Below are 11,880 nucleotides of genomic sequence, written 5' to 3'. Positions count from 1 at the left end.
CTTGGGGGTTAATCCAAAGGAGTGAGGGAAGTCATGAACAAGGCCAATTACCCTCAAAGTGGGGGTAAAATGGACAGGTGGAGAGTTATTAACTTATACCGATGTGTTTATTTCAAAGAAATTTGACGTGAGTTGACTAGAGGGATATCGAATTGTGCAGTGACGGGAACTGACAAAAAACGATCTCGTGTAGAGATTTTGAGTAGAAAAAAAGCATGGGACTTGTGTTGGGGTATAAAGCCCAATGTGGTCGCCCAGGTAAGTGGGCGGGCCGCCAAGTATGTACACATATTCTTTTGTAAAAACCTAATAAGAACTCACTATGCTCTACACATTACAGTAGAGCGAGTTCACCATATCGTCGTGCTCTTCTTCTCGCACTCTCTCTCGCATCACACTTCCGCTCGTACTCCTTCAATTGGTATTAGAGCTCAGATCGAGGCTTAGGGGAGCATTTGCAGGTAGCCAGAGTCACCTGCTCAGATTGGAGTGAAATTCGACAGGCGAAGACACCGCCCCAAATCCTGTGGGCAGGCTCGAAGGGCTTGGTGTTCTCAGAATTTCATTCTGAGGTCATCTCAGCCACCGTTCGGCTTCGACAAAGTTCTACGCAGGCCATTTTCGACTACGTGGTCTCGACGGGTGTAGATTCGACTCTGCAAATTTGGGGTTTCGGCCTATAACTGCAGGTGCTGAGGGTATCGGCACTCCCAGAGTGTTGATTTGTGGCTGTCTACACATCGAAGGACGGCTCACAGTTCTTGGAGGCGTGTCACATACGACACGGGCGCATCTACACACAGACTGTAGGCGACATCCACTAGTTCATCAAGTAGCTTGTGTTTGTTGCTTGATATTCCAGATTTCATCCTGACATTGCAGGTACTTCCACATGGGATGTATTGTCAGAGATGATGTATGTCTGTTGAGGGTTTGCTGGCTGTGAGTCACGCAGCAAACAACCGCCGCAGCGGTTACAGCGTATAGTGGGAAATTTGTGGATGTATGACTTTGTGGGAAGTCTATGTATTGTCAGATTTACTGCAGCCTTTGTTGAGGGTCGAGTGAGGTTTTATTGAGCTGGGGGATTCTCGAATGTGGAGATCCTTTCGGTGATACAGGTCCTGGAGCGATCCCTCGAGCACCCTTAGATAGGCAACTAGGATGTATTGACTGTGAGTTAGACAGTTGGGATTGCATCTTTGATTTACTGCCGTTGAGGCATTGTCGCAATCTATGCTTACAAGACAGTGACAGGACAATGAGAGACAGTACAGGTGCAGGACAGGTTTACCCGCAGCTTACAGTGTTAGAGAGATAGTGTTTTTTGAGCTGTTTTTTGGTCTGTTTTTTGGTACACCACAGCCATCTTACAAAGGAGACTCTGCCGAAATTTCTGCAGAATCTGGAGCTTTCTTGGTTCATTTGACATGTTGATATTGGTTCAGAGGTCAGTTTACAGGGGAACTCTGTCGAATTTTTCCCAGGAAAGTAAACTACTGTGAAGCGTAGCTATGGCTGGATCACAGGACACTACTCTTTACAATATCAAGAAGCTGGATGGAACCAATTTCCCATTGTGGAAGAAGCAGATTTGGCACGTGTTGGTACAAAAGAAGCAAATAAAACCTATGAAGCTCAAGGGGATAAAACCACAAGATATGGACGAAGATGAATGAGTGAAATGGATGAATTGGCACTTTCTACCATTATGCTGACTTTGGCAGAAAGCGTTTACTTCAATGTAGCAGACGAGATGTCGGCTTATGAAGCATGGACAAAGCTGAGTGATCTTTATGAGAAGCAGAGTGCAGCTTCACAGGTATACTGACTTAAGAAGCTTGTTGACTTGAAGATGAAAGAAGGGACACCTATGTCCAATCATCTGAATAAATTCAACACCATCTACAGTCAGTTGTCAGCTCAAGGTGTCAAGTTTGATGAACCTGTTAGAGCTATGTTCCTCTTGATCACATTGCCGGAAAGTTGGGACACTTTTCGCACAGCTTTGAGTAATTTTTCACCTCCAGATGGTTTGACCATAGTAGGTGTAGAAGGCAGTCTGCTTACTGAAGAAACCAACAGAAAGACAATGGGCAAAGGAACAGCCTTAGTTGTCAGGGGAAGGACCAAAGAAAAGTACAAAGGTGGAAAGAGGAATCAGTCTCGTAGCAAGTCTCGCAGTGCTAAAGGCAAGAGTGACATAGAATGCTACCATTGTGGCAAGAAGGGTCACATGAAAAGAGACTGCAAAGAATGGAAAGCAGAAAAAGGCAAAGAGAAAGCTGAAGACCATGGTGAGAAGAACAAGTCCTCAGTGAAGATTCAAGAAATAAATGTGACAAACACTATTGCAAAGGATGACAGTCTAGTGTGAGGAGACATCTACTTCTTGAAGAATACAATGGACTCAGCTCTTCTTACAGCATCTGATGGAAATGCACTAAGTGACCGGATTATAGACTCAAGGGCATCACTTCATGTGTCTCCAAACAAGGAGTGGTTTACCTCTTATGTGACCACTAAAGATCATGTTCGGCTAGGCAATGGGCAGACATGTGAGATCTTAGGTGTTGGAGATGTTCAATTGAAGTTTCAGAATGGCTCTTCTTTCACGCTAAAAAATGTGAGACATGTTCCCGCAATTACAAAGAGCTTGATCAGCACAGGTTTACTTGATGATGCTAGTTACGTCACCACTTTTGGACAGAACATGTGGAAGATATCCAAGGGTTCTATGACAGTAGCACATGGAGTAAAGTCTAGAGGACTTTACATGATTTATGTATCAAATGTCTCTAAAAATGTAATCAATGTAACCGAGCAGCCGAACGTTTCTTTGTGGCATAGCCGGTTAGGACATATGTCCAAGAAGGGAATGGAAATCTTGTCTCGTTCTGGTTATTTGCCTGGCTTTTCATTTCATGATTTTGAATTCTGTGAACATTGTCTCTATGGTAAGCAAACACAGCAGCCACATAAGCATAGAAGCAGTAGAAGAGATACACAGTTGGCACTTGTTCATAGTGATTTGTGTGGACCTATGCCTAACCTATCTCTAGGGGGAGCTTCTTACTTTATGACATTTATAGATGATTACTCGAGGAAAGTATGGGTTTACTTTCTCAAGCACAAGGATGAAGCGTTTACTGTTTTCAAAACGTTTGTGACACTTGTGGAGAATCAGAGTGGCAAGAAGCTTAAATGCTTACGCACTGACAATGGTGGAGAGTATGTTTCAAAGGCCTTTCAGGACTTTTGTGAGTCAAAAGGTATAAAACGTGAACTTACTACTCCTTACAATCCTCCTCAAAATGGTGTTGCTGAGAGGATGAATAGGACCATACAAGAGAAGGTCAGAAGTATGTTGTCTAATGCACAGCTGCCAAATGGGTTTTGGGCTGAAGCTGTATCAACAGCTGTTCATCTTGTAAATAGATCTCCTAGCAAGGTTTTGCAGAAGGATTCAATACCAGAGATGGTATGGTCAGACAAAATGCCCTCATACAAGCATCTCAGAGTCTTTGGCTGTGAGGCATATACTCACGTTCCAAAGGAATTTAGGAACAAACTTGAGCCAAAGAGTAGAAAGTGCATCTTTCTAGGCTATGGTAATTCTGGTGAGATGGGGTACAGACTTTGGGATCCCGAATCCAGAAAGGTTGTCCGCAGCAATGATGTTCACTTTAATGAATCCAAATATCATTCTAAACCAGAGAGGGTTGAGGAGATTAGAAGAGTTGTCTTCCAAGAAGATGGACCTACATGTGTAAGACAACATGTCAGAGCTCAAGAGGAGCAAGGACAGGATAGAGTGGAACCACAGGTTGTGGCTGAGCCTGAGCCACCTATTGTGCGTAGATCTGGACGTGTCACGTGACCTCCTGATAGGTTTGTTCCATCTATGAACTATGTCATGTTGACTGATTGCAATGAGCCTTCATGTTACAAGGAAGTAGTGCAAATGAAGGACTCCGGCAATTGGCAATTGGCCATGCAGTCAGAGATGACAGCTCTGCATAAAAACCAGACATGGAAGCTAGTTAAATTACCATAGGGCAAAAAGGCTCTACCTTGTAAATGGGTTTACAGGTATAAGATCACCGCTCATGATAGTCATCCAAAGTACAAAGCAAGGCTTGTGCCCAAGGGCTTTAAGCAAGAACAAGGCATTGACTTTGATGAAGTCTTCTCTCCGGTGGTCAAGATGACTACATTGAGATGCTTTCTTGCATTGGTTTCCATATTAGATTTGGTGTTGCACCAAATGGATGTCAAGACAGCGTTCTTGCATGGTGATCTAGATGTGAAAATTTACATGCAGCAGCCAGAAGGGTTTGTTGAGAAAGGCAAGGAAGATTTGGTATGCCAGTTGTTAAAGAGTCTTTATGGCTTAAAACAATCACCGAGGGCATGGTACCATAAATTCCACAAGTTTATGCTTTCTCAAGGCTACAAACGTAGTGAGTTCGATCACTGTCTATATACAAAGAAGGCTAAGGATGGCAGTTGGTTGATCCTTATTTTGTATGTGGATGACATGTTGATTGCTGGCAAACACTTGGAAGAAATTTCAGCTTTGAAGTCAAAGATGGCAAAATCGTTTGACATGAAAGACATGGGGGAGGCAAGTCATATACTTGGTATGTGCATTGAGAGAGACAGATCAAAGAAGTTGATTTGGTTATCTCAAACAGAGTATATTGACAAAGTTTTGCAACGTTTCAATATGGAGAAGGGAAAGGCAATGAGTGTTCCATTGCCACCATATGTGAAACTTAGCAAACAAGATTGTCCTGTGTCTGAGGAAGAACATGCTGAAATGGATAAGATTCCATATGCGTCTGCAGTGGATAGTTTGATGTATGCAATGATTGCTACTCGCCCAGACATTGTATTTGCAGTGGGAGTAGTAAGTCGATACATGTCAAACCCAGGCAAGAAACATTGGGAGGCAGTGAAAGGAATATTGAGATACCTGAAAGCTACAAAGAGTATGCGTATATGCTATGGGAGTCAGGAGCTAAGTGTAAAGGGTTTTACAGACTCAGATTATGCAGGTGACTTAGACAACCGAAGGTCTACATCAGGGTATGTCTTTACATTGGCTGGTGGAGCAGTATCATGGCGTTCTAGATTACAAGATTGTGTTACTCAGTCTACTACTGAGGCTGAATATGTTGCAGCATCAGAGGCATGCAAAGAATCAATTTGGCTTAATCGCCTGGTAACAGATTTGGGAATCAAAGAAGAGATGCCTGTGTTATATTGTGATAGTCAAAATGCTATACAATTGGCTCGCAATCCAGTTTGTCACTCAAAGACAAAGCATGTGGATGTGAAGTATCATTTCATCAAGGAAATTCTTGAGGATAAGCAACTTCAGCTTGTCAAAGTTTACACCACAGAAAATCCTGCTGATCTACTTACAAAAGGACTTCCCTCAGAGAGCTTTGCGCATTTTCGCAAGCAGTTAGGTGTAGGGTAGTACATCACTTCTCTACATCTCTTGTATATTAGCTTGTATAGTAGCTTCTCTCACACTTAAAGTACCACATTGGACTTTAAGTGGGAGGTTGTTGGGGTATAAAGCCCAATGTGGTCGCCCAGGTAAGTGGGCGGGCCGCCAGGTATGTACACATATTCTTTTGTAAAAACCTAATAAGAACTCACTATGCTCTACACATTATAGTAGAGCGAGTTCACCATATCGTCGTGCTCTTCTTCTCGCACTCTCTCTCGCGTCACACTTCCGCTCGTACTCCTTCAACTTGGACATCAAATTTTATTGTCTAGGTGCGTAACATAGTCTACGTGTGCAACATAGCCTCTAATGGGCATGTAGAAACATAGAATGATTGTTTAGGGCTATGAACATGATACAAGATGGGATAAAATAGGAGAAAACCCTCCTAGTGAGTGAGAAAAATGCCATGATGATTCTAAAGTGTGTTCATACACATCATTACCATAACATGGTACATACCCCCCTCTCTGCCTCTCGCCTCTTAAAAAAAGGAGTGAGACAATGAGCATACTTACACTGATGTATACGGAAGTGCCAGGCCCTATAAAATGTGGTCAATCCACTTAGAACAGTAAGCCACGGCTTTGTGAAAAATCTTTGAACCCCTCATATGGTGGGGTAGAGGGGCCAACATAGAGACAACGAACTTGGGCAACAAATTCCCACCCATCTGCTGCATGGTTTTCATCGTGGAGAGGCAAAAACAGACGATCTACGCAACACGTCGCTCCAACAAAAATTTGAGGGTGATCGACGCTTCAACAACGAATAACAATGCAAAATTCAAAATTTTGTGGAAAAAAAATGAGCACCAATCGAAACACTACCCCAGGGGGAATTTAGAGCCGTCACGCTAGCTAAGCTCGAACCCTCGATCTAAGGGTGGAGATTTCACCACAAACTTGCTTAACCACCCAAGCAGCGGCTATTGCATGTCTCAAGACTGGCTGAAAAAGATATATTCAAACAAGTCTCCCTGTAGGGGCCCATCTTTTTATTGGTCCCTCTACGCTACCCTAAAGACTTTGTGAAAACATCTCCGTGGTTGTGACCTTATTGCTTCACATAGTTCAAGCTTTAAATTGAAATTCCCCTTGACATGGATATTCAATTATTCTAGAGACCTGTCATCTAAAGGCTAACACTCTTGACTTGAAACATAGCTCTGTATGTGAAGCAACCCTCGAAGGCTAGTTTGAAAGCCTACCCTTCTTCTTTTTTTTCTTTTTTTCTTTTTGTTGGTTGTGGGGGTGGGGGGCGGGGGGGGATAGATTAGTCCTTCGATATGGAAGAAACTTTGGAAAGTATTGTAAAAATATGCTGGTCATGTGCATGCCAAAATGTAAAGGAGGGGCAGCCAGGCTTGCAATTATTAAGCTTCAAAGTTAATGAAAAGGAACGCTACTTTGAAGTGACTTGACCCCTTGCTGCAGGTTAATATTGCAATCAAAGGAGTTGTGCCCTACATTTCAAAGGAAAATGCCTTAAAGAAGCAAGTCTTCTCAAACTACAAGTGAAGCGTGTGAATGTATTGCATGCCCTTTACGTTCCTTTATGGTGAGTTTGGGAGCAGTTTTAAAACTGTCTCGTGTGAATGCCTTGTGACTTTGGACAACATTATCGAGACGAACCATTAGGAAACTGACAATTTCGGTCCGAACCAATAGGCTATAATAGCTATAGCCGGGAACAAGAGGAAAAGCTTGAGGGTCAGTTGAACTTTTATATTAAAGGACAACGTTTTGAGTCGAAGTAGTGCCATCTTTTCTCTCTCTCTCTCTCTCTCTTTAAACGTCTCTAAGTGTTAAATAAAGCACATGCCACGTGACTCGAATGCGCTCTCTTTCTCTTTCGCTCTGTCAACTTTGCAACATCCGTTCTCTTTGTTGTTTGATGGAGAAGCAAAGGTGCTCCTCTTCACGGAGCGAGAGAGAGGGCGCCTACAACCTTAATCTTGAATTGACTGGGGGAGAGAGAGACTTGCATGGCCCAGGTTACAGGTGTTAAATGGGTGGTGGAAAGAAAGAAAGAGCTACTAGTGGTGTGCACATGCCTGAGGGCTCTCTCTCTCTCTCTCTCTCTCTCTCTCTCTCGTGTGGACAGTGAGTCAAGGACCACTGTCTATTGCCTGAGGGCTCTCTCTCTCTCTCTCTCTCTCTCTCTCTCTCTCTCGTGTGGACAGTGAGTCAAGGACCAAGGTAGTGATGATGATGAGGGGAAGACAGACGTGTGTCTGGGGTTTGTAGTAGTAAAGGGAGATGAGATAGTGGGTAGGGTAGGGTGGCGTGCACTTCACAAAGTTGCTATCCAAAAAACTGGCGGAAATTGACAGTGTAGAATAGCTAGGCCTATAACCATGAGACTCGAGAGAATTTGCAAACTATGGTTCTTTAGTGGTGGGGTGCATGAGAGAATATTCAAACAAAAGGGGCAAAGAAAGAAATCATCGGGAAAAGAACATAATGATGAAGGGTGGTATGTGGGCAACGTGCCAATCTATGTGTCTCTGAATTTTGAAAGGTCTCGGACTCCGGACTCCGGACTCCTCAAAACCTTTAATCAATCCTTGGGTCCCTCTTCCTTTAATTAAATCTTGAGCTACATAATTTAAAACCTTTTACAAAATAAAAAGATATGCCTAGAAGTGTGCACTGGTTGATCATGATTAGATAAGCTAGATAATTGCCTCTATTTGATCATGATGGCATCAGCATCTTAGATCTATGTGATTAGCAAGTACCAATGACTAAAGATTCACCTAGAAAAAAGTACGTCGGTTCATCATACATTGTACATACATAGATCTCATACCTTTGCAATAAAGGGGCACATGTAAAGCTCCAATTTTTTTTTCCTTGCCGATGCTTTTTAAAGGGGTATTCTATGGGATTTCTAACAAAAATACCTAATTTTTTACATTAAAAATCTTGCAAGGCGCAATGAAATTGCAATCGAGATTTTTCGTTCCTAGTCGAGAAATTTACACTACAAACCGGGGTAGGTGAGCACTGAGGAAGCACATGGGCTTACCATGCATGAATCCAAGTAATCGATGTTCTATGATCGTCAATTCGGGCACAAACAATGAGCATGCCAAATGCATTAGAGGTCAATGTGGCCCTATTCAAGTTTACTTTTTGGCCTACGTGATGCCTCCCCTTTTTGGCATGTCCGAAGGGCAAGACCATTGTGATGCCCTCTCTTTTTGGGCTGAAAATAACAAAAGAACTTTAAATTGTTAATAGACTAAAATAAATTTCTATTGGTAGATCAAGATAGGGAAGATCCATTGATGAGGTCGCTTCTCATTTTGTAGGGTATCGAATTTGGGAGGCGAGAATTATTATGCATTTTTGGGAGGGGATGAATCCAAGGAAATATAGGATTTCATCAAAAGAGAGACAAAGAGGAGGATTGGACTATTACATGTGTAGGTCCTAGCATGTTGGCTTGCTTGTGTGGATGCGTGCAATGCTTGTGTGTGTGTGTAGCGACTGCTCCATTAATGCCCTCACCACCGCCTCAACAATCAACCCCTGCGTGTATGTAGATGTTGTTGAAGGCTAGCTTGAAGTTGGGAGGTGAAGCTCCTTAATTACATGTAGCAGCTTGGGCCCAAGCAACACCTTGGGCGTAAATAACTTCATGTTACGGTGCAGTACCAGGTAGGCGCTCTGCATCAGATCCTTGGAATATAGGGCTACTCCCATGGTGCCGTCACAATCCTCCTCTTGGTCGACACATGCGTCTAGCACATGTCAATTGCCTTCACACGGATCCTTGGAGTGTGAGCTTCTGTACAATGGACTTCTTCATGTCTGCTCTCTTGTTGGAGAGGAGGACATCGGAGGTGCCGATCCTAGTTAGGAGGCAATTGGTGACCAACATGGACCTCTGGTTCTCATATTGCTTCTAGTGAGGCTCTCTATGTTGAGGATGAGGGAATACTTGTTGGGGTGACAAGAAGCACTTCCCAAATCAAAGGCCAAGAGACCATCAAAACGCCAACCCATGCTTGCATCGTTGAAGCTCTTAACAACAACATGAAGCTTGTATCTGTTGATGATGAGGTTGGTCATGGAGGGGGTGGGGATGAAGGCAGAGCAGTTGGTGATGATGACTCCAATCTGGTGTGGCTTGACATGCCCTGCACAAGAGCTCATCCATGGTGCCAAACACTTCTGTTTCACACTCAAAGCGCTCATGTCGCCAGAGCAATTCTTGGGAGGCACAAAATAAAATGTGTTGGGAAGAGTTGTCAACTAACCGCGTCCTGTTTTCTCCAATGTCTTCTGATCAAACTCATTGCTCTTCTCATCGAGCTTGCCCTTCAGTTCCCCATGACGTAGGTGCTGATGGGCACCCCCTCCAATGCCTCAACAATGGCTTGTGGCATCCGAAGTTCATGTACCAATAAGACATGCACTTTTCTTCTCTATGTTAGGGCAATGTAGGGAGCACAAACCAAGGCATAGACAAGTTTGCAATGAGCTACAGTGGATAATGGAGCAATTGCATGTGAGTCTGTGACACACCTATTTTCTTAGCACTCCAAAGTGCTTGAGCATATGCACTTTTGGAGATTTGTAAGTCGTGCTAATTTGATTCCCTTGAGAACTCAAGTTGATTGTAGCACCAATTAGGACCCATGACATCTGCAAAAAACCTCATCAACTATATTGGCTACCCCATTAACTCGAACCCTAGCTTGTTCGCACAATTTTTTTTTGCTATCCAACTCCCATAACCTTCTAATTAGTGCTCTTCATAGCTACCTCCCATGCCTCTAGCTAGTGCTCACCACAAAGGCTGTGACAAAGTACAATGAAGAACATAATGTAAGGTTTTGGATGAAGTAATTTTGTCTATAACGATATCTTGGTAAGGCATCCGGTTGCAAGGTCAAACCTTATGCCTCGTGGAGCATAAGGTTTCAATTTTTGTGCCATGAGTTTTTGATCCATGACTTCAATTACGTCTAGTTGGGAATGGCAAGCATGATCTTGTGGTAGTAATACTTGACCATGTGTAGTAATACTTGCCTTTCACGACACCTTTGGCCATGTGTATTGAGCCTTATTTCCTTAGGGATTATAATAAAAAAACGATTTAATTCTTGGAGGGTTGGAAGCTCTTAGGAGACTCGGTTAAAACCTTTGTTCTGTTGTGGAACAGAATTAGAGCTGAGTTGTTATGGATGGTGTGGAAAGATAGGAACAACAGGCTGTTTGACGGTGCTTACCATACCATTAGTATGAGAAAATTGTTTTCTAATGTCAACCTGCATGTAAACCAACTGAAGCAGGACCAATGTCAAATTTTCAAGGCCAACTACAAAGTGTTGAATGACTACCTGGGTTTTTACAATGGTGCTAATCTCAACAAAAGTCAAGAGGTCCTCCTAGAGGGGTCCAATGACCACCTCCATAAGATGATGGAGGAATGCAAAAAAGAGGGAGATAAGATTGCTGAGCTATACACTGAGGCTGGTCACATACATAGAGGAACTAATCAACAATCTGCCTGGGGACTTTGACTAAGATGGAAGTGATGATTTGTTCAATTTTGGTGTTGTCTGTGTATACCAGGAATTATGTGACACATCAGAAACTCATTGCCAACTAATTTTGCTTTTGTTTTAATATAATACATCTCGCACCTTGTTATGGTATAAAAAGAAAAAAGAATTGTATGTTCTTTTGAAGTGACATCAAGGTAGTATGGTGCAAGAACTTAGACTCAAGGCTTAGGAAAAAGCCTTGGTGGCGTTCATAAGCATTGAAAGACTTGGTAGGCTACACAGTGGTGGAGATTGTCTATTAGCCTAAGCAAGTAGAAGTTTTGGAAACGTGTTGAGTGGTATGAGCTAGGTCTTTTGTATGTATTACAGCAACCTAAACCTTGGTGCCTCGTTTGTTCCGAGATTGCATTGATGGATTGTGCAAATGGGTCGTTGAGCCCTATCCTACATTCTTATTTAGTTAAGGGGGGATTTGAGGTTGTTTGCATTGAGGTTCTTATTTAGTTAAGGGTAATTTTAAACTCATCTTCATTCATTTTGCAACATATACTCCAAATTTATAAGGATGGGTTAAAACTTTAAACTCATATCTAGCCCTATGGGATCATTATGTACGTGAAACAATGATTGTCAATCTCTTCCGTCATTTGAATATGATGTGGTCATTTGCTTGGGTCTTGCATATTGAAAGGGGAGGCTTTGTGTTTTTATCACTTGTTGCTCATGAAAAAGGAGAGGCTATGTTGTTAAACATGTGCAATTTTTATTGCTATTTGATTGGTGGATAGAAGTAGTGGACATTTATTACACAATGAGGATCTTGTGAGTCCCT

This window comes from Adiantum capillus-veneris, chromosome 14, assembly GCF_014529385.1.
Source record: "Adiantum capillus-veneris isolate H3 chromosome 14, ASM1452938v2, whole genome shotgun sequence".
NCBI classification, from domain to species: domain Eukaryota; kingdom Viridiplantae; phylum Streptophyta; class Polypodiopsida; order Polypodiales; family Pteridaceae; genus Adiantum; species Adiantum capillus-veneris.
This window is presented reverse-complemented; position numbering follows the sequence as displayed.